Source organism: Cherax quadricarinatus, chromosome 7 (assembly GCF_038502225.1).
Source record: "Cherax quadricarinatus isolate ZL_2023a chromosome 7, ASM3850222v1, whole genome shotgun sequence".
NCBI lineage: Eukaryota > Metazoa > Arthropoda > Malacostraca > Decapoda > Parastacidae > Cherax > Cherax quadricarinatus.
The window spans coordinates 9,882,427-9,907,642 of NC_091298.1; positions in this window are offsets into that span (position 1 = coordinate 9,882,427).

The window sequence follows — 25,216 nt, forward strand, 5'->3', positions numbered from 1 at the left end:
CAGAACACTTGAAGGCTTATATAGCCGAGATGACATCTCACAGTGAACATCCGACACCTCACACATACCTTTATGATGATGCTGGTAAGATGGTCAGGAACTTGTCAGCCATAACTTAATTTCTTCCTAAATTATATTAATTGTAAATGAATCTGATTTGTATAATCCTAAACCAAAATTCATACTAAAATCAAAACTATTTTGTTTTATGAAGCTTCAATTATATTTCTCTCAACCATAGAAATGCTTGATACAACTTTCTCATCTTTTGAAAATCAAGTGGAGGGTTAAAATCTGTCACTTATAGAAACAGACCATTAGAATCTTGTTCAGTTCTAATGTTATATTTATGTTGTTGTAATCTTAGTTCAAAGTTTTTCTCAGTTTAATGGTAATACACTTCATTACATTTTTTTACAAGGAATTTTGTGTACACAGACGTGAGCATTTGTTGGGAACTTTAATGAGAATTTTTTTTTTACTGTATCAAAATTTTTAAATGAAATTTTTGATTTTAAAATTCTTAAGTAGAGAAAGTATATCTAGAAGGTTTTCGTGGTTAAGGACAACCAATATGGTTGTTTGTCCTTTTTTGACCTCTAAAAAATTATTTATAGGAATTTTAAATGATTTATCAGTTAAGTTTTTTGCCTGTTTTACTTCATTAGTTGTTTCATAAATCTTCAACATTTCTTCATCTATGAACTCTGGGCTGAAAATACGCAAAACTCTCAAAAACATTGATGAGAATACAAAAAGTTTATCTGTATCATGATGAATAATAGTGCACATAAGAACAGTTGTTTGTTGGTTTTCTATATATTTTGAATTAAAAATCCTAGTTCCCCTTAATAATTAAGACATCTTAAAACGGCAGTGAGTAATTTTGTTCAAATGAGCTAGACTATTTAATTCAAATGAGCTAGACTATTTAATTCAAATGAACTAGACTATTTAATTCTAATGAGGTAGACTAATTATAATGGGCTAGACTGGAATAACACACAAATAACTCGCACATAAGAGATTGGAACTAATGACAACGTTTCAGTCGGAGTGAAACGTCGTCATAAGTTTCATTCTCCTATGTGTGAGTTATTTGCGTCGAGTCATCACACGACTAAGCGTCAGCAGACACTTGTCCTTGACGAACATCAACCACCGCCTAGATACCGAAACTCGTGGCTTGTATAGAGGTCTTTGAGTTACATTTTCTCTAGTAACAGTGAGGAGGGGGGAGGGAAAAGAAATGTTTTGTTTGTCGGGAAACAGAAAAGTGCCACTTAAAGTGGGGAGGATCTTTGTCAGATGAGTATCCACTCAGTAAGCCAGTGGTTGCTGTAGATACGCAGCCACGGGCGCACCGGAGCTAGGCTTTCCACCCAATTTAAAAAAAAATAATAGCGTAATGCATCTTCGGGAAGATGCTATGCATTGTGTCCTCTTGTATTCGCTGTCCGAAGTATAAGCTCATTGAGGATCGGAAAGGTGAGAACGATGAGATAACGAATCTGTCTCGCGATGCGCCACCGCGAGATAGTGTCTCCACTAGATCCTGTGCCGAATAACACCCTGGTTTAGCACGAAGCAAAAAATTTTTTTTTTTAATTTCTATTATGTTTTAAATTATATATTAGGTCATTAAAAGAAAGCACATAAGCCAAGGAGAGACTTTTTCGAACGTCTTACATTTGTTTTTCCTCCTTGGCGTCATTTTTCAGCTTTCTTGAATGTTCCTTTCTTCCCCCTGATAACTGCCCGAGTTACACTGATAACTGTATTTTCCCCTCACGTCGTCTAGCACGGGTAAGATACAGTGGTTGCTGTTACCGTGATCCACCATAGAACCCTGGGTCACCTCCACCTTCAAGTGTTCTCAGATTCACTGTCTTGCAGTGTTCAACCTCCCATCATCCCTTCTACAAGGCTGATATTATGATTAAAACCAATGTTTGGGTTATTTTCCAGACGGCAAATCAGCTAATTAACAACACCTTATGTATTGTGTTGCTTAATCATAGAGAGAGACCACCTCTCTTGTCGCTCACATACCATCTTCATTTGACGTGAGGTTCCAAATACCAGAAGTCTTTCACCATACTCAGATAACAGTTCCTTCCCTCCTATATCCTACCCCTGGCCTAAAAATTCTGATGTCGCATATAAGGATATTCTCAAAAATCCAACTGCCGAAGACTTTCAATAACCAGTAAATCGGATTTCCATCATTATCAAACACTCACGTTTGCAAATGTACTTGAAAACTGCTAAAGCATCCAGGCAGAAAATTCAGATAGGCGTTTGAATTTGCCGGTGAAGTCCAGGAAAACCCCAGCATGGTAAAAATGACTCGCACACACATATACATACACAGAAACTTCTATTCATAGGCTAAAACGTGCCGTTGCATCCTTGTGAATGGGGCTAATAGTCGTACTTGATGAATTTAAGTAATGTGTTAGGAAGTGCATTCATTCAATTCGAGAACGTTTGTCAGCACTCGAGAGGATTTTTTTTTTTGTAACATGAACTTCGATTTGTGATGTCTGCGCACTCCTGGCAAGACAGCTATTGAAGGGATGATGGTAAATGTGTCTCCCTTCTTTTGACTGGGGATACTCCTCCCTCCTTGTATCATTTAAATTTTGTTAAAACCTCTGAAATGCTAACTTTTTCTCTCTTACTACTCTACCTCATCATTCCACCAATTGCTCTTCTTCCCTCCCGCACCCACTTTCCTGTACCGAGGGAGAGCCAAACTATCTCGGAGGGGGACTGGCCGAATGGGTAAAAATATTTTGAATCAAGATTCAATAGAGCTTTTTTAGTCATTTGAAGAGCAGTGTCAGGAATATTTGTAAGATTTTCACCTTTTCCTTTCCAGGTGCTTCCCCTCATGAATGTAATATAATAATAATAATAATAATAATAATAATAATAATAATAATAATAATAATAATAATAATAATAATAATCAAGGATGAGTATCACATTAAAAAAATCGTATTATCCTGAATTACTAAAAATAACAAGATTTCGAAATCAAAGGAGTGAAGACAGTGTTTACATTGTGGAAATGAGAAGAAGCTGAAGAACAAGCAGTTATTGTGGGAAACGTTTCGCTCAGTGTAGAGCTTTATGAGGTCATGACTTAAAGAAAAATTAGACACATTTGCAACATTTGTAGACGTCTTCAGTAAAGACATCCAGATATTGCACGTGTCCCATACTTCATCTTGTCGGTATTGTATACATTACATGTACAACGAGATCATGACCTGATGAAGCTCTACACTGCGCGAAACTTTATCCCAAGAAAACCTTGTTCTGCATCGTGGGTCTGCCGGCAAGGGTGAAGACAGTCAGGTAAATATATGTAACGTTTACGAACCTATCCTTATGTCACTCATTTGCATTAACGAACGTCTTATGAGACCATGTGTTACGATCTTTGGATAATGACTCTAGATTCATTGGCCTCTTCTTTATTGCAGTGTTTACAATTCTTTAATCCTTTACAATACTTTAATCATTTAATTGAAAATTGCCTATTTCAGCGATTCGATTGCATGCAGTCGGTTGCCAGTATGTTGGGACTACAAGTACGTGGGGTAACCACATTTGAATTCTTCAAAGTATCCTAGATGCTGGTGAAGGACTCTTGATTCTGGGAAAAGTGCAGCCATCCTTCCATTCGTTCGTTCAAGTTTGATTGCCACTCTTTCCCCATTTGCTGTATGGCCGTACTCTTTTGTGACAGGTAACTTAGAGGCGGTCGAAGACCGCTTTCTCACCCAATCTGTATTGAATTGATTGGCCTGGTTCTGAAAACCTGATTGACCTGGTTCTGGCAACCTGATTGGCCTGGTTCTGGCAACCTGATGGCCTGGTTCTGACAACCTGATAGGACCGGTTCTGATAACCTGACTAGCCTGGTTCTGACAATCTGATTGGCCTTGGTCTGACAACCTTATTGGCCTAGTTCTGACAACCTAATTGGCCTGGTTCTGACAAACATTGCAAACCTGATATGCAACCTTGAGGACCGGGAAGAATTTGAAAAAAAATCGATGACTAATCAATTAGTTTTTAGTATTCCATTAATAATTCTAATAAAGATAACGCATTTAAGGTTCCAGATTATCTCTCAGCAACAGAGACGAAAAGATTGTTTAAGGGCTCCTTAACAAATAGAAAGTCCTTATCAAGAAATTCAGTGACAACATAAGGAGTCTAGTAATTAGAGGATAATTGTCAAGGTATGACGCTGACGTCCACTCAGTAAAGCCATGAATTTCAACTAGCAACCAGCAAATATGCTTGAAAAAGGACGATGTACTAGGATATCTCCAAAGCGTTGCATCAGCTTGCCAAGTTTTTTTTTTATATATTTTATTTAAAACATTACAATACAAGGTGGAAATTATATTAAGGTACACAAATGAGGTAAATCACAAATTCCCAATTCACCCTTACAAAAATGAGCTTGCCAAGTAAATCAAGTAAATCATGGAAATCAACTGAAAAAATGACCCAAAATGGATAAAAAAAAAGTCTAAAACGTCTCTTAGTTTATGTTAACAAACTGGATAAGAGCCAACAACATCATGAGATATATTTGAAATGGATTAGAAAAGCACAACGAGAATATACAAGTAATAATGCAAAGGAATTAATTCTAACCTACAAGGCTTCTTCAATGACTAAATTTTGTTAAGAAAAGGTCTGATTAAATCTAACTCAGGACGGTACATGTGTTGAGCATATCAACACTAAAGGAATAAAGGCTCTCTTGTAACACTTAGCACATTTTATTAGTAGACGTTTCTCCCACTGGGGGCTTTTAAGTGTTGCACACATGTCTCTAGTAACAACTCAGGACGACTAACTGTTAATAACTAAGAAAGGCATAATCACTTTTTTCCAATTGCTGCTCGTCGGTTTTCACACAAGAAATTACAAATAAATACATTAGAACACAAAGAGAAGAACACATTACTTCAAGAACATAATCACTAGCGGCGAGGCTATCTAACAAGCAGGCAGATTAAAATTAAACACATTTCCAGGTCCCGAAGTACTGTTTTAGAGTGTTATAAGACAATATCAAGATGAACTGAGTATTGTTTGAGAGGTTAAAGTTTTCCAGCACATTTAAAAAACACTTGATTTTCACGTTTAAATCACAGCTGATAACTAGAGAAAGTTCAGCTGTGGGGAGGGGGAGGGGGAGGGGGAGGGGGAGGGGGAGGGGGAGGGGGTAACGTTGCCCTGATAAAGGCTCGCTGCTCTTCAGGTATCTTACGATTAGTAACTTTTAATATTTGAAAATGTACTACACTACTGCTCGATGGCATCGTGCCGGAGATGGGAAAAATGGACAAAGTGATCACTATTTACGAAAGGGAAGATTAAGCATTTTATGCGGAATTACATTCCTATGATGGAATAAGATACACGTGCAGTAGTCTTGGGATATTTTACTGATTAGACGTCTGGCCACGAACGGCTTCCTCGTGACTTCAGACTGCAGAAGACAGTAGTAATGAAACGTTTCCCCAGTAAGATATCCTCCCTCTGGATATGTGTCTTATTCTACGAATATCGGTATTTTATACCACCTCTTACCATATTTTCCTATTTCCGCAATAACATATCCTATCACTGGACATGAGTCTTATTCCATGAATATCGGCATTTGATACCAACTCTTGCCATATTTTCCTGTAAGCTTGACCTTATTTACAGACAAATTATATGAATCATTATTAGAATTTGCACTTCCACTTGTTTTCAATAAACAATACTTGATTAACAAATCTCAGCACAACTTAACAAAGAACTGTTTTTGTTTAACAGACTTACTGAGTTTTATACAAATGTACTGTACTATCCTAGTCCCAAACATCCAGATACATGTAGTTTACTATTATAATAGCAGATTGTTGTTAATCAACAAAGCATTAAACAGTTCTCAGCAGATTACCTCACTGTCTATTTTTAAGTCTTCTGCTATCTGTCTTTCCCATATAGTTTATCTGCGTTCCATTAATTAAAGTCTTTGATAGGTATGGTTTTATCAAGAAAAATACGAAAAATAGCCCCATGTGAGTCTTGCTCATGTGAAGACCAGCTGAGGCTTTTGGTCACCTCACAGAGGCCTAAGATTGGCTTACGGGTTTACCCCATAAACAAATTAATATCATATAATAGTAGAGGATATTATTCTCCATGCTGTCTAAAAGACAAAGATGGATATGGTTTCACACAAGATCGTGATAATGATGGTGACCAGAGGATAATTTTTATCGCCTAGAACAAGGCAAGGCCGAACAATAGTGTGTTTGCAGAAAATGGAAGAATTCTCAAGGGGCATTCTACCTGGGTCAATGTTGTGCCTCTTGTTCACATTCTGAATTAACAACGTAAATAAGAGAATAAATGTTGACGCTGTTCGACTTGATCGGTCGTACGTACTTCAAGGTGCATTTCTCTGTCTCTGTCTCTGTTTCTGTCTCTGTCTGTTTGTCTGTCTGTCTGTCTGTCTCTCTCTCTCTCTCTCTCTCTCTCTCTCTCTCTCTCTCTCTCTCTCTCTCTCTCACCATACACTGAGAAAGAAGAAAAAAAGAAGAAACAATAATAAATTAACTGATGACACACAAATAAAACAAATGAAGTCTGATGGAGGACAATATGAAGCTTCAAAAATATTTAGATAAGATAATGGTGTGGACAGAAAAAACTGCCGATACAGTTCAAAGGTCCTGATATCAGGAGAAGAAATTACACATTAGTACTTATAAAATTAAGGCGAAGAAGGCAATCAAAGAGGACGTGAGAAAGATTTTGGTGTTTTGTCTTACATAAAGACATCTGAGGCCAAGGCAATAGAGAACTAATGTTGGCTATGATAATAACTGAATGCTTGACTTTGTATCAACAAGAATAAATAATGAACTCCCAAAGGTATTCTGCAACTTAACAGGCAAGGCCTCAAACAGAAAGAAGGTTTAGCGACGTTCTGGTTTCCATGTTACAGAGTGAACATAATTCCGCTGGAAAACATACAGCGAAGACTGGCAAAGTTAATTCTCTGTAACGGGAATCATTTCTTCAGAAATCAGTTAGAAGCACTGAGAGCATATTCTCGAGAAAGGTGTAGAAGGAACGGGGAATGACTGAAGTGTAGATATGTAAGACAATAATAAATAGAATACTGAAGCAAGGTGCTGAAAATATCTAAGACAGAGCTCGCAACTATAAACTTACAATGAAACAATTTAGATTTGTTAGATTTCAAGAGGTGTAACTTTATTGAAGTATATAGTTTAAGTAGCCTTGAAAGTAGGTAAGATTCTTGTATGGAAAAGATGTGGGATAACCAGGGCCCTCCTAGCATGGGGCAGTGAACCTCACTCTAGTGCTCCCTGTTATTATAAAGAGGTGAGATTAAGATAGATATGTAGAAAGCAAGTGGTGATATACTTGTAGTTTAAGAATAAATTGAAAGTTTGTTTAATATATGAATGAATGAAGGGAAGGGACCTAAGTAGAGATGGAAAACGTTCTTAATTCATTTGTATATAAGAGAAAAAAAAACCTAGGTTTGAGAATGCTAAAAGAATAAACATGCCATCGAATAAACATGCCTATGTAAAAGGTGGAATTAGGAGATGTAGGACGTGTAGACCAATTATTTGCAGTAAAAGATATAAGCGACCAATAATTAGGATAAGGTAAGGAACTGTTTGTCGCATTTATGGATTTGTTAAAGGAATTTGATAGGGTTGATAGAGAAGCAATATGGCTGGTTCTGAAGACCTCTGGGATAGGTGCTAAGATAAAAAAAAAAGTCTTTCAAGCGATTTTGAGGAGAGTAAGACCCAAGCTAAGATGGAAGGGACAAAAGTGGAGTATTTTCAACCAAAAGTAAGCCTAAGACAGGGAGGTGAATTGATCGTGGTTCTTTTATGTGTTTACTGATAATATTGTAAAAGATGTGAATGCGAATGTGTTGGGAAGAGATACGGGCTTAAAACATGACGTATCTCATGTAAGGCGAGAGAGGTCATGATTGCTCCATGAAGGAAAGACACAGGTACAGACAAGATTTCTTTGCATCTGTGTTTTCTTCAGTACTATAAGCAGCGCACCTTTGTATGATAACTGCTCATTGCTTCTGACGCAATGCTTGTAGAAGATTAAGATTAAACTGCAAAAAACAGTGGAAGAAATTTTAGTGTGTGTTTAATAGAAGGAATTTATAATGTACACAAAAAGAGCGGTGACTAGAGTTAAAAAAAAATCTATACAATGAAAAAAAGAGGCTGAATTAAGGAAAATAGTAAGTAGAAAGCAATGAATCTAAATATTTGGGAGTGAAATATCAAAACAAGATGAAATGAATCACAAAAGAGATTTGTGAAAGATGGCAGCTTGTATAATGAGTCGTCTATGGAAAGACATTCCAGGATAGTAGTTCAAATTAATTTTTCATGGACGTGATATTCTGGTCTTCAAAAGTTGCATCCAGGAGGAGGCTGGAGGCAGTGTTGAGACGGTGTCTGAGATCAAGGTGCGGTGTGACTTATGAGGAGAATAATGAATTAAGAAATTAGAAGATGGTTTAAGAAAAATAAATTACTAAGGAAGCGGAAGAGAAATTGTAGAGATAAGTTGATCATCTAGGATGGGATGATTAAGAGAGTCAAAGATCAAGAGGATCAGGAATATTATTATTTTCTTCAGTACTATAAGCAGCGCAGATTGTTCTTAATCAACAAAGCATTAAACAGTTCTCAGCAGATTACCTCACTGTCTATTTTTAAGTCTTCTGCTATCTGTCTTTCCCATATAGTTTATCTGCGTTCCATTAATTAAAGTCTTTGATAGGTATGGTTTTATCAAGAAAAATACGAAAAATAGCCATATGTGAGTCTTGCTCATGTGAAGACCAGCTGAGGCTTTTGGTCACCTCACAGAGGCCTACGATTGGCTTACGGGTTTACCCCGTAAACAAATTAATATCATATAATAGTGGAGGATATTATTCTCCATGCTGTCTAAAAGACAAAGATGGATATGGTTTCACACAAGATCGTGATAATGATGGTAACCAGAGGATAATTTTTATCGCCTAGAACAAGGCAAGGCCGAACAATAGTGTGTTTGCAGAAAATGGAAGAATTCTCAAGGGGCATTCTACCTGGGTCAATGTTGTGCCTCTTGTTCACATTCTGAATTAACAACGTAAATAAGAGAATAAATGTTGACGCTGTTCGACTTGATCGGTCGTACGTACTTCAAGGTGCATTTCTCTGTCTCTGTCTCTGTTTCTGTCTCTGTCTGTTTGTCTGTCTGTCTGTCTCTGTCTCTGTCTCTCTCTCTCTCTGTCTCTCTCTCTCTCTCTCTCTCTCTCTCTCTCTCTCTCTCTCTCACCATACACTGAGAAAGAAGAAAAAAAGAAGAAACAATAATAAATTAACTGATGACACACAAATAAAACAAATGAAGTCTGATGGAGGACAATATGAAGCTTCAAAAATATTTAGATAAGATAATGGTGTGGACAGAAAAAACTGCCGATACAGTTCAAAGGTCCTGATATCAGGAGAAGAAATTACACATTAGTACTTATAAAATTAAGGCGAAGAAGGCAATCAAAGAGGACGTGAGAAAGATTTTGGTGTTTTGTCTTACATAAAGACATCTGAGGCCAAGGCAATAGAGAACTAATGTTGGCTATGATAATAACTGAATGCTTGACTTTGTATCAACAAGAATAAATAATGAACTCCCAATGAATCTAAATATTTGGGAGTGAAATATCAAAACAAGATGAAATGAATCACAAAAGAGATTTGTGAAAGATGGCAGCTTGTATAATGAGTCGTCTATGGAAAGACATTCCAGGATAGTAGTTCAAATTATTTTTTTATGGACGTGATATTCTGGTCTTCAAAAGTTGCATCCAGGAGGAGGCTGGAGGCAGTGTTGAGACGGTGTCTGAGATCAAGGTGCGGTGTGACTTATGAGGAGAATAATGAATTAAGAAATTAGAAGATGGTTTAAGAAAAATAAATTACTAAGGAAGCGGAAGAGAAATTGTAGAGATAAGTTGATCATCTAGGATGGGATGATTAAGAGAGTCAAAGATCAAGAGGATCAGGAATATTATTATTATAATATTCATGGAAAGAGTTAAACCCCCTAGGTGTCATATAGCTTTTGGCAAATGGGAATGGCAGGGGACGGAGGGGTTAAACCAGTACATACAAGCTTCCAGACGTACTTGATGCCATGTTTCAACATGGCCACTACAACGTCAATCTATGTTCATCATAAGTTTCTTCTTAAATACGTACATCTGCGTTCATGTTATAATAATGAATTAAAAATGTAGTCAGCTTTCTAACTGTATTCATATGACATTCAGATTAATTATTTACTGCTCTCCTACTACAGTTTTCTAATGCTTAAGGCACAGAGACCAACGTTATATTAAACCGTTTCCTTCAACGTACATTCTTGACCTAATTTATCAGCTTTATCACGTAGAAGCTTAATAAGAGATGAATTCTAAAAGGACTGCGCATTGATTCCTTTCTCCATGATATCAGGATATCTGTCAAGCGCAGTCACTGATGACATACATGCAGTAATGATCAGGCTCATTGTCCCATGTTAGTGCTATTAAGATGGCAAACAATTCAGTTTGTAATGCAGAAACCCGGTCGTTAATTCGTATGAATAACCAAACATGGTTGTTATAATTCTTATCTAGGGAGCTACCTTCATGGCATTTCTCCCCTTCGTGAGGTATTAATCTGGAGATAATGGAAGTGTGTGTAGAGGAAGCTCAGAGAAGGGATGAAAGAAGGGAGCGAAGGATGATTTGAGACACAGTGATAGAATATCCAGTAGGCACGTGTGAGTGCGTCAAATCACGGTGAAAACAAGGGATGGCCAGATTTGACGGGCTCCTGAATAGTGGGCAAAGTTATTTCCATGGAGGGAGGATAGGAAAATCGCTTAGCGTGACACGAGTTCTTGAGGTGACTGCACTCTGTGAGATGGGTGGGGATGTTGCAGTTTGGCGAGTCTTTTGGGTCGTGAAGTTCTTACCCGTGTGGAATCTCAGCTAAATCATGAGTGATAGTGAATATGGTTTCCTTCATTGTGCCATCCTGCCTTGATAAGTGTATAATATATATATATATATATATATATATATATATATATATATATATATATATATATATATATATATATATATATATATATATATATATATATATATATATATATATATATATATATATTTCTTTCAATATATATATATATATATATATATATATATACTCACCTCTTTGTGGTTCCAGGGGTCGAGTCACAGCTCCTGGCCCCGCCTCTTCACTGATTGCTACTAGGTCCTCTCTCTCCCTGCTCCATGAGCTTTATCAAACCTCGTCTTAAAACTATGTATGTTTCCCGCCTCCACTACGTCGCTTTCTATGCTATTCCACTGCCTGACAACTCTGACTGAAGAAATATTTCCTAACATCCCTTTGACTCATCTGAGTCTTTAACTTCCAATTGTGACCCTTTGTTTCTGTGTCCCATCTCTGGAACATCCCGTTCTATTCCGCGCAGTATTTTATATATCTTTATCATGTCTCCCCTGACCCTCCTGTCCTCCAGTGTCGTCAGGCCAATTTCTCTTAACCTTTCTTCGTAGAACAATCCCCTTCGTAAGACAATGTGTGTGTGTGTGTGTGTGTCTGTGTGTGTGTGTGTGTGTGTGTGTGTGTGTGTGTGTGTACTCACCTAGTTGTACTCACCTAGTTGAGGTTGCGGGGGTCGAGTCCGAGCTCCTGGCCCCGTCTCTTCACTGATCGCTACTAGGTCACTCTCCCTGAGCCGTGAGCTTTATCATACCTCTGCTTAAAGCTATGTATGGATCCTGCCTCCACTACATCGCTTCCCAAACTATTCCACTTACTGACTACTCTGTGGCTGAAGAAATACTTCCTAACATCCCTGTGATTCATCTGTGTCTTCAGCTTCCAACTGTGTCCCCTTGTTACTGTGTCCAATCTCTGGAACATCCTGTCTTTGTCCACCTTGTCAATTCCTCTCAGTATTTTGTATGTCGTTATCATGTCCCCCCTATCTCTCCTGTCCTCCAGTGTCGTCAGGTTGATTTCCCTTAACCTCTCCTCGTAGGACATACCTCTTAGCTCTGGGACTAGTCTTGTTGCAAACCTTTGCACTTTCTCTAGTTTTTTTACGTGCTTGGCTAGGTGTGGGTTCCAAACTGGTGCCGCATACTCCAATATGGGCCTAACGTATACGGTGTACAGGGTCCTGAACGATTCCTTATTAAGATGTCGGAATGCTGTTCTGAGGTTTGCTAGGCGCCCATATGCTGCAGCAGTTATTTGGTTGATGTGCGCTTCAGGAGATGTGCCTGGTGTTATACTCACCCCAAGATCTTTTTCCTTGAGTGAGGTTTGTAGTCTCTGACCCCCTAGACTGTACTCCGTCTGCGGCCTTCTTTGCCCTTCCCCAATCTTCATGACTTTGCACTTGGTGGGATTGAACTCCAGGAGCCAATTGCTGGACCAGGTCTGTGTGTGAGTGTGTGTGTGTGTGTGTGTGTGTGTGTGTGTGTGTGTGTGTGTGTGTGTGTGTGTGTGTGTGTGTGTGTGTGTGCACAGAAATTAATTAAATCAAGAAGCCGAGTCCGACTTGGAGCATTTACAAGTCACACTGGAAATGGGCCGAGTCGGACGCAAACATCATCGTAATCTTCTCCTATGTGCTGGTTATTTATGTATTGTTCCCGTAACGGTATTGTACCTGTCTATTGTTAACTGTATTTATGATAAATAGTGTATAAGATGTTCCTCATGTCGAAGATTGATTTCTTTATCAATGCAACTATTCACATTACATATTGAGAAAAAAATCAAGGTTGTTTAAAAGCATCACCTAAGCATCGGTATATACCGTTTACTTTAATGGTATATAAGTAAACAGAGATTCGCCATTAAACTAGCGACCACATACTGATCAAAATTTAATTCACATGTCTTGAACAAAAGCAGAGAATGTTTTAATGTTGGTAGAATTATCGACAGTATGTTAAGTAAAAGGACACAAGTGCAACTAATGTGACATTTTATTGTGGCAACGTTTCGCTCTCCAGGAGCTTTGTCAAGCCGTATCGGCTTAACAAGGCTCCTGGAGAGCGAAACGTTGCCACATTAAAATGTCACATCAGTTGCACTTGTGTCTTTTTACCTACCAAAAGCAGAGAAGTCTTTTATTGTGCTGTGACTGGTAGTCACAGGCGCTAAGAGAGAGGCAAAGAAATTCCGATGTTTGTATTGGTTCTATTACAAATTGTATTAATTGTTTTTGCTGTATAAGAGTCTTTATTTACCTTTGATAACCCGTTATATTTCTAATAACTTTCACAGGCAACAACAACAAAAAAAATAATTCTAAAAAATATCTATGGTTACGAAAAAATCTCCAGAATATAATTTGGGTCGAAATTCATTGCCCCCAAGTCTTTTTTTTGTAATCAGGTTCAAAGATGTTTTACGTTTTTCGATATTCATGAGTATTTTACCATAAAAGAAATACTGCATGCACTGGATAAACCAAACGCTAACTACAAGTTCTCCTCTGAGTATTCGAGATACATTAGGACAAGACAGACCAATATGTAAACCACAGGTTTAGTATTGTTCGTCAACACTGAGAAGACACCAACCACACTGTCAACTTGAATTACTCGACTATGTTCTCCAGGTGATGTAACACCATGGTGCTACAATCAGTGATGTAACACCATGGTGCTACAATCAGTGATGTAACACCATGGTGCTACAATCAGTGATGTAACACCATGGTGCTACAATCAGTGATGTAACACCATGGTGCTACAATCAGTGATGTAACACCATGGTGCTACAATCAGTGATGTAACACCATGGTGCTACAATCAGTGATGTAACACCATGCTGCTACACTCAGTGATGTAACGCCATGGTGCTGCAATCAGTGATGTAACACCATGGTGCTACAATCAGTGATGTAACACCATGGTGCTACAATCAGTGATGTAACACCATGCTGCTACACTCAGTGATGTAACGCCATGGTGCTGCAATCAGTGATGTAACACCATGGTGCTGCAATCAGAGATGTAACACCATGGTGCTACAGTCAGTGATGTAACACCATGGTGCTACAGTCAGTGATGTAACACCATGGTGCTGCAATCAGTGATGTAACACCATGGTGCTGCAATCAGAGATGTAACACCATGGTGCTACAGTCAGTGATGTAACGCCATGGTGCTGCAATCAGTGATGTAACACCATGGTGCTGCAATCAGAGATGTAACACCATGGTGCTGCAATCAGTGATGTAACGCCATGGTGCTGCAATCAGTGATGTAACACCATGGTGCTGCAATCAGTGATGTAACACCATGGTGCTGCAATCAGTGATGTAACACCATGGTGCTGCAATCAGAGATGTAACACCATGGTGCTACAGTCAGTGATGTAACACCATGGTGCTGCAATCAGAGATGTAACACCTTGGTGCTACAATCAGAGATGTAACACCACGGTGCTACAGTCAGTGATGTAACATCATGGTGCTGCAATCAGTGTCCTAACACCATGGTGCTACACTCAATGATGTAACACCATGGTGCTACACTCAGTGAAGTAACACCATGGTGCTACACGCAGTGATCTAGCACCATGGTGCTACACTCAGTGATCTAACACCATGGTGCTACACGCAGTGATCTAACACCATGGTGCTACACGCAGTGATCTAACACCATGGTGCTACACGCAGTGATCTAGCACCATAGTGCTACACGCAGTGATCTAACACCATGGTGCTACACGCAGTGATCTAACACAATGGTGCTACACGCAGTGATCTAACACCATGGTGCTACACGCAGTGATCTAGCACCATAGTGCTACACGCAGTGATCTAACACCATGGTGCTACACGCAGTGATCTAACACCATAGTACTACACGCAGTGATCTAACACCATAGTGCTACACGCAGTGATCTAACACCATGGTGCTACACGCAGTGATCTAACACCATGGTGCTACACGCAGTGATCTAACACCATGGCGCTACACGCAGTGACCTAACACCATAGTGCTACACGCAGTGATCTAACACCATGGTGCTACACGCAGTGATCTAACACCATGGTGCTACACGCAGTGATCTAGCACCATAGTGCTTCACGCAGTGATCTAGCACCATAGTGCTACACACAGTGATCTAACACCATGGTGCTACACGCAGTGATCTAACACCATGGTGCTACACGCATTGATCTAGCACCATAGTGCTACACGCAGTGATCTAGCACCATAGTGCTACACGCAGTGATCTAACACCATGATGCTACACGCAGTGATCTAACACCATAGTGCTACACGCAGTGATCTAGCACCATGGTGCTACACGCAGTGATCTAGCACCATAGTGCTACACGCAGTGATCTAGCACCATGGTGCTACACGCAGTGATCTAGCACCATAGTGCTACACGCAGTGATCTAGCACCATAGTGCTACGCGCAGTGATCTAGCACCATGGTGCTACACGCAGTGATCTAACACCATGGTGCTACACGCAGTGATCTAGCACCATAGTGCTACACGCAGTGATCTAACACCATGGTGCTACACGCAGTGATCTAACACCATGGTGCTACACGCAGTGATCTAGCACCATGGTGCTACACGCAGTGATCTAACACCATAGTGCTACACGCAGTGATCTAACACCATGGTGCTACACGCAGTAATCTAACACCATAGTGCTACACGCAGTGATCTAGCACCATAGTGCTACACGCAGTGATCTAACATCATGGTGCTACACGCAGTGATCTAACACCATGGTGCTACACGCAGTGATCTAACACCATGGTGCTACACGCAGTGATCTAACACCATAGTACTACACGCAGTGATCTAACACCATAGTGTTACACGCAGTGATCTAACACCATGGTGCTACACGGAGTGATCTAACACCATGGTGCTACACGCAGTGATCTAACACCATGGTGCTACACGCAGTGATCTAACACCATGGTGCTACACGCAGTGATCTAGCACCATAGTGCTACACGCAGTGATCTAACACCATGGTGCTACACGCAGTGACCTAACACCATAGTGCTACACGCAGTGATCTAACACCATGGTGCTACACGCAGTGATCTAACACCATGGTGCTACACGCAGTGATCTAACACCATGGTGCTACACGCAGTGATCTAACACTATGGTGCTACACGCAGTGATCTAGCACCATAGTGCTACACGCAGTGATCTAACACCATGGTGCTACACGCAGTGGTCTAACACCATGGTGCTACACGCAGTGATCTAACACCATGGTGCTACACGCAGTGATCTAACACCATGGTACTACACGCAGTGACCTAACACCATAGTGCTACACGCAGTGATCTAACACCATGGTGCTGCACGCAGTGATCTAACACCATGGTGCTACACGCAGTGATCTAACACCATGGTGCTACACGCAGTGATCTAACTCCATGGTGCTACACGCAGTGATCTAACACCATGGTGCTACACGCAGTGATCTAACACCATGGTGCTACACGCAGTGATCTAGCACCATAGTGCTACACGCAGTGATCTAACACCATGGTGCTACACGCAGTGATCTAGCACCATGGTGCTACACGCAGTGATCTAGCACCATAGTGCTACACGCAGTGATCTAACACCATGGTGCGACACGCAGTGATCTAGCACCATAGTGCTACACGCAGTGATCTAGCACCATGGTGCTACACGCAGTGATCTAGCACCATAGTGCTACACGCAGTGATCTAACACCATGGTGCTACACGCAGTGATCTAGCACCATGGTGCTACACGCAGTGATCTAGCACCATAGTGCTACACGCAGTGATCTAACACCATGGTGCTACACGCAGTGATCTAGCACCATAGTGCTACACGCAGTGATCTAGCACCATGGTGCTACACGCAGTGATCTAACACCATAGTGCTACACGCAGTGATCTAGCACCATGGTGCTACACGCAGTGATCTAGTACCATAGTGCTACACGCAGTGATCTAACACCATGGTGCTACACGCAGTGATCTAGCACCATAGTGCTACACGCAGTGATCTAGCACCATGGTGCTACACGCAGTGATCTAACACCATGGTGCTACACGCAGTGATCTAGCACCATAGTGCTACACGCAGTGATCTAGCACCATAGTGCTACACGCAGTGATCTAACACCATGGTGCTACACGCAGTGATCTAACACCATAGTGCTACACGCAGTGATCTAGCACCATAGTGCTACACGCAGTGATCTATCACCATAGTGCTACACGCAGTGATCTAACACCATGGTGCTACACGCAGTGATCTAGCACCATAGTGCTACACGCAGTGATCTAACACCATGGTGCTACACGCAGTGGTCTAACACCATGGTGCTACACGCAGTGATCTAACACCATGGTGCTACACGCAGTGATCTATCACCATAGTGCTACACGCAGTGATCTAACACCATAGTGCTACACGCAGTGATCTAACACCATGGTGCTACACGCAGTGATCTAACACCATGGTGCTACACGCAGTGATCTATCACCATAGTGCTACACGCAGTGATCTAACACCATAGTGCTACACGCAGTGATCTAACACCATGGTGCTACACGCAGTGATCTATCACCATAGTGCTACACGCAGTGATCTAACACCATAGTGCTACACGCAGTGATCTAACACCATGGTGCTACACGCAGTGATCTATCACCATAGTGCTACACGCAGTGATCTAACACCATAGTGCTACACGCAGTGATCTAACACCATAGTGCTACACGCAGTGATCTATCACCATAGTGCTACACGCAGTGATCTAACACCATAGTGCTACACGCAGTGATCTAACACCATAGTGCTACACGCAGTGATCTAACACCATAGTGCTACACGCAGTGATCTAACACCATAGTGCTACACGCAGTGATCTAACACCATAGTGCTACACGCAGTGATCTAACACCATGGTGCTACACCAGCCTGTCGGTATTGTATACTATTTTGATATTCAAGTAACATGCTATTTATTGCAAGTACTAGGCCATTTTATCGCAAATACCAGGACATTTTTATTACAAGCACTAGGCCATTTTTATTGCAAATACTAGGCCATTTTATCGTAGAAGCTAGGTCATATTATTACAAACACTAGGCCATTTTATTGCAAAGACTTGGGCATTTTAGTGGTCCTGGGTCATTTGACCAACGTCTCAGGATCGAAACGTTTTCGGTATAATGTCCAAATGTTTCTATTTTGTGTCTTATTCCATCAAAGACATTTATATACAGTTCAGGGCGTTTCCTATAGTAAACATCTTGAACTGTATTTAAATGTCTTTATCCATCTTTTGCTAGAGATTTCTAACTGCTTAGTTTCTTAATCTAAGCTTTGTTGCTCTAACTTATTTTTATGCTCTAACTTATTGTTTTGCTTTAACTTATAAATTGCTTAACTTATCTGTTGATTTAACTCAGTTTTTGCCTTCACTTATTTTGCTCTAACTTATTTTGCTCTAACTTATTTTTGCTTTAACTTAATAATTGCTCTAACCTATTAATTGCTCTAACTTATTAATTGCTCTAATTTATTAATTGCTCCAACTTATTAATTGCTCTAACTTATTAATTGCTCTAATTTATTAATTGCTCTAACTTATTAATTGCTCTAATTTATTAATTGCTCTAACCTATTAATTGCTCTAATTTATTAATTGCTCTAACTTATTAATTGCTCTAATTTATTAATTGCTGTAACTTATTAATTGATCTAATTTATTAATTGCTGTAACTTATTAATTGCTCTAATTTAATAATTCCTCTAACCTATTAATTGCTCTAATTTGTTAATTGCTCTAACTTATTAATTGCTCTAATTTATTAATTGCTCTAACCTATTAATTGCTCTAATTTGTTAATTGCTCTAACTTATTAATTGCTCTAATTTATTAATTGCCCTAACCTATTAATTGCTCTAATTTGTTAATTGCTCTAACTTATTAATTGCTCTAACTTATTAATTGCTCTAACTTATTAATTGATTTAACTTATTAATTGCTCAGTTCTGGTCTCCATATTACAGAATGGATATAAATTCGTTAGAAAACATTCAGCAAAGAATGACAAAATTAATACATAGCATTAGAAATCTTCCGGATGAAGAAAGATTGGAGACCCTTAAATTACTTCACTTGTGAGATGATGAATGAGGGAAGACATGATCGAAGTGTATAAGTGGAAGATGGGCAATAACAAAGAGGATATAAATGGGGTGTTGAAGATGTCTCTCCAAGAGAAAACCAGCAATAATGGATTCAAATTAGAATTTATAGGCGCACCAAAAGAGGTGAGGGTTATCTTATGGATCAGTATATTAACATTAAGAGGGACGTTAAAAAGGGGATAAGATAAGCTAAAGGGGACTACGAAATTAAAGTTGCTAGAGATTCGAAAAATAACCCAAAAAGTTTTTTCCAGGTTTATAGAACAAAAGTTAGAGATAAGATAGGTCCCCTTAAAAATAATTCTGGGCATCTTACTGACAAGGAGAATGAAATGTGCTCTATTTTTAATAATTATTTTCTCTCGGTTTTCACTCAGGAAGACACTAATAATATTCCAATAATTAGGTTTTTTAGTGGGCCTGAAGAAGATAAATCATGCAATATCAGTCACAGACCGATTGAAGCAAAATAAATCCCCGGCCCCTGATGAACTTTTTTCAAGGGTTCTTAAAGAGTGCAAAATGGTACTTTGTAAACCATTAACTAATATTTTTAATATTTCTCTTCAAACAGGTGTAGTGTCTGATATGTGGAAGATGGCTAATGTAATTCCTAATTTTTAAAGCAGGGGATAAGTCGCTACCTTCAAATTACTGCCCAATAAGCCTGACCTCAGTTGTAGGCAAATTACTAGAGTCAATTATAGCTGACATTATAAGAAGCCATCTGGATAAGCATAATTTGATTAATGATACTCAGCATGGATTCACGAAGGGCCGTCCCTGCATAACTAATTTATGAACCTTCTTCACTAAAGCTTTTGAGGCCGTTTATCATGATAAAGAATTCGATATTGTTTATTTAGATTTTAATAAGGCTTTTGACAGAGTACCGCACCAATGACTGTTAAAGAAAGTGGCAGCTCATGGCACTGGGGAAAGAGTGTTGTCATGGGTCGAGTCATGGCTCACCAACAGGAAGCAGAGAGTATGCTTAAATGGGGTTAAATCCGAGTGGGGATCTGTAACAAGTGGCATTCCACAGGGTTCAGTCTTAGGCCCGTTGTTGTTTATAATATATATCAATGACCTTGATAAGGGAATTACTAGTGATATGAGAAAATTCGTCGATGACACAAAGATGGGTAGGATAATTGATTCAAACGAAGATGTCACGGAACTTCAGTAGGATTTAGACAAACTCAATTCCTGGTCAGAAGAGTGGCAGATGTAGTTCAATGTAGATAAATGCAATGTTCGGAAGCTCGGAAGTGTCAATAACCCTAGTACTTATAAGTTAAATAACGTAGAACTTAGCCATACAGATTGCAAAAAGGACTTGGGGGTTATGGTAAGCAGAAACCTTAAACCAAGACAGCAATGCCTAAGAGTACGTAATAAAGCAAACAGATTACTGGGATTTTTATCTAGAAGTGTAAGCAACAGAAGTCCGGCGGTTATTTTACAGCTATTTTACAGCTATTTTACAGCTATTTTACAGCTATTTTACAGCTATTTTACAGCCCAAGACTGTTCAACAGCCTCCCATCAAGCATTAGTGGAATTGCCAATAAACCCCTGGCTGCCTTCAAGAGAGAGCTGGACAGATACCTAAAGTCAGTGCCGGATCAGCAGGGCTGTGGCTCGTACGTTGGACTGCGTGTGGCCAGCAGTAACAGCCTAGTTGATCAGACCCTGATCCATCGGGAGGCCTGGTCATGGACCGGGCCGCGGGGGCGTTGATCCCCGGAATAACCTCCAGGTAATCATTAGTAAGGCCTCACCTAGATTACGCAGCTCAGTTCTGGTCTCCGTATTACAGAATATATAAAAATTCGTTAAAAAGCATTCAGCGTAGAATGACTAAATTAATACATAGCATTAGAAATCTTCCGTACGAAGAAAGACTGACTCTTAAACTACATTCACTTGTAAGACGAAGAATGAGGGGAGACATGGTCGAATTGTAAAAGCGGAAGATGGGCATTAACAAAGGGGATATAAATAAGGTTTTGAGAATATCCCTTGAAGAGAGAACCACAATAATGGATTCAAATTAGACAAGTTTAGATTTTGAAAGGATACAGGAAAGTACTGGTTTGGTAATAGGGTAGTTGATGAGTGGAACGGTCTGCCTAGTAAGGTTATCGAAGCTAAAATCGAGTCGAAGCAGGAGGAGGCGGGATCACAGTGGGACCATCCACTAGTCCAACTTGCCCAACCTTTGGACGAAGACCTACTTACACTAGTGGCAGGTCCCACTGTGATCCCGCCTCCTCCTGCTTCGACTCACCTGGCTGCAGTACATAAGCTTCCTCTCTGGCCCTATGCTGTACTTCCTACAAGAGTGATGGGCTGAATACATCGATTTCAGGCTGAGGGACTGATTACCTCCAAACTCCTCCGCTCCTTAAACCTTCCTGCTTTTTATTGGACTGATGAAAGCACTGTGTAGCGAAACGTTTCTTTAATAAAGATTCCCATATGTTTCATAAGTGTCTCAATTCTTCAACTTTTCGGTTTTCAAAACCATTCACCACACTCATGCATTTGTTTTATGAGAACATAAGAATGAAGACTGCAGTAAGCCTGTTGGTCAGTGTTAGGCAGGCAGAACTAACATATATAGGCCGAACCTATATTTAAAGCTACTCAGGGGTCTTACTTCAGTGACGCTACCTAGGAGTCCTTTTTCCACTCATCTACAACTTTATTACCACACCAGTACTTTCCTATATCCTTTGTAAATCACATTGTTATTTGTTTAACCCCCCCAGGCGCTGTGTTGTCCATACGACTTCATTGCTTTCGCAGGAATTTAAGAACAATATTGCTTCCAAAAAAAAAATGGCAAACTTCCTTTCCTCGAAGTCCTCCTGTGCAGGTCTCCCGACAGTGACAAACTTCTCTTCAAAGTGTATAGAAAACTTACCAACAAGGACAGACAACCTTATATACTATTATACCTTATACACACCAAGACACTCGCACTAAAAGACGTGCCCTTTCTGGCTACTTAAGAGTTTATCGCATCTCCTGCCCTTGTTTTCTTGAAGAATAATGTGTTTACATAACAAAAGCCTTTACATGTCTTCAGTTTCCATCTTTCTTCATCCGGGATTGCAGACTCAAGGCAAAAGCTATCCTCAATAAATACCCCATTGTGATGACTAGTTTTGAAAACCGACAAGTTGAAGAACTGAGAGACTTATGCAACACATGTGGAATCTTTATTGAAGAAATGTTTCGCCACACAGTGGCTTCATCAGTCCAATACAAAGCAGGAAGGTATAAGAGTGATGGACTAAACACATTTATTCCAGGTTGAGGGACTGATTACCTCAAACTCCTCCTCTCCTTATACTTTCCTGCTTTGTATTGGACTGATGAAGCCACTGTGTAGCGAAACGTTTCTTCAGTAAAGATTCCCATACCTGGAGTTTACCTGGAGAGAGTTCCGGGGGTCAACGCCCCCGCGGCCCGGTCTGTGACCAGGCCTCATGGTGGATCAGAGCCTGATCAACCAGGCTGTTGCTGCTGGCTGCACGCAAACCAACGTACGAGCCACAGCCCGGCTGGTCAGGAACCGACTTTAGGTGCTTGTCCAGTGCCAGCTTGAAGACTGCCAGGGGTCTGTTGGTAATCCCCCTTATGTATGCTGGGAGGCAGTTGAACAGTCTCGGGCCCCTGACACTTATTGTATGGTCTCTTAACGTGCTAGTGACACCCCTGCTTTTCATTGGGGGGATGTTGCATCGTCTGCCAAGTCTTTTGCTTTCGTAGTGAGTGATTTTCGTGCGCAAGTTCGGTACTAGTCCCTCTAGGAATTTCCAGGAGTATATAATCATGTATCTCTCCCGCCTGCGTTCCAGGGAATACAGGTTTAGGAACCTCAAGCGCTCCCAGTAATTGAGGTGTTTTATCTCCGTTATGCGCGCCGTGAAGGTTCTCTGTACATTTTCTAGGTCAGCAATTTCACCTGCCTTGAAAGGTGCTGTTAGTGTGCAGCAATATTCCAGCCTAGATAGAACAAGTGACCTGAAGAGTGTCATCATGGGCTTGGCCTCCCTAGTTTTGAAGGTTCTCATTATCCATCCTGTCATTTTTCTAGCAGATGCGATTGATACAATGTTATGGTCCTGAAGGTGAGATCCTCCGACATGATCACTCCCAGGTCTTTGACGTTGGTGTTTCGCTCTATTTTGTGGCCAGAATTTGTTTTGTACTCTGATGAAGATTTAATTTCCTCGTGTTTACCATATCTGAGTAATTGAAATTTCTCATCGTTGAACTTCATATTGTTTTCTGCAGCCCACTGAAAGATTTGGTTGATGTCCGCCTGGAACCTTGCAGTGTCTGCAATGGAAGACACTGTCATGCAGATTCGGGTGTCATCTGCAAAGGAAGACACGGTGCTGTGGCTGACATCCTTGTCTATGTCGGATATGAGGATGAGGAACAAGATGGGAGCGAGTACTGTGCCTTGTGGAACAGAGCTTTTCACCGTAGCTGCCTCGGACTTTACTCTGTTGACGATTACTCTCTGTGTTCTGTTAGTGAGGAAATTATAGATCCATCGACCGACTTTTCCTGTTATTCCTTTAGCACGCATTTTGTGCGCTATTACGCCATGGTCACACTTGTCGAAGGCTTTTGCAAAGTCTGTATATATTACATCTGCATTCTTTTTGTCTTCTAGTGCATTTAGGACCTTGTCGTAGTGATCCAATAGTTGAGACAGACAGGAGCGACCTGTTCTAAACCCATGTTGCTCTGGGTTGTGTAACTGATGGGTTTTCTAGATGGGTGGTGATCTTGCTTCTTAGGACCCTTTCAAAGATTTTTATGATATGGGATGTTAGTGCTATTGGTCTGTAGTTCTTTGCTGTTGCTTTACTGCCCCCTTTGTGGAGTGGGGCTATGTCTGTTGTTTTTAGTAACTGTGGGACGACCCCCGTGTCCATGCTCCCTCTCCATAGGATGGAAAAAGCTCGTGATAGGGGCTTCTTGCAGTTCTTGATGAACACAGAGTTCCATGAGTCTGGCCCTGGGGCAGAGTGCATGGGCTTGTCATTTATCGCCTGTTCGAAGTCATTTGGCGTCAGGATAACATCGGATAGGCTTGTGTTAATCAAATTTTGTGGCTCTCTCATAAAAAATTCATTTTGATCTTCGACTCTCAGTCTGGTTAGCGGCTTGCTAAAAACTGAGTCGTATTGGGACTTGAGTAGCTCACTCATTTCTTTGCTGTCATCTGTGTAGGACCCATCTTGTTTAAGTAGGGGCCCAATACTGGACGTTGTTCTCGACTTTGATTTGGCATAGGAGAAGAAATACTTTGGGTTTCTTTCGATTTCATTTATGGCTTTTAGTTCTTCCCGCGATTCCTGACTCCTATAAGATTCCTTTAGCTTAAGTTCGATGCTTGTTATTTCTCTGAGCAGTGTCTCCCTACGCATTTCAGATATATTGACCTCTTTTAGCCGCTCTGTTATTCTTTTCCGTCGCCTGTAAAGGGAGCGCCTGTCTCTTTCTATTTTACATCTACTCCTCCTTTTTCTTAGAGGAATAAGCCTTGTGCATACATCGAGTGCCACCAAGTTAATCTGTTCTAGGCATAAGTTGGGGTCTGTGTTGCTTAGTATATCTTCCCAGCTTATATCGGTAAGGACTTGGTTTACTTGGTCCCACTTCATGTTTTTGTTATTGAAGTTGAATTTGGTGAATGCTTCCTCGTGACTAGTCTCATTATGTCGGTCTGGGGCTCCACGCATACATGTCTGAACCTCAATTATGTTGTGATCTGAGTATATT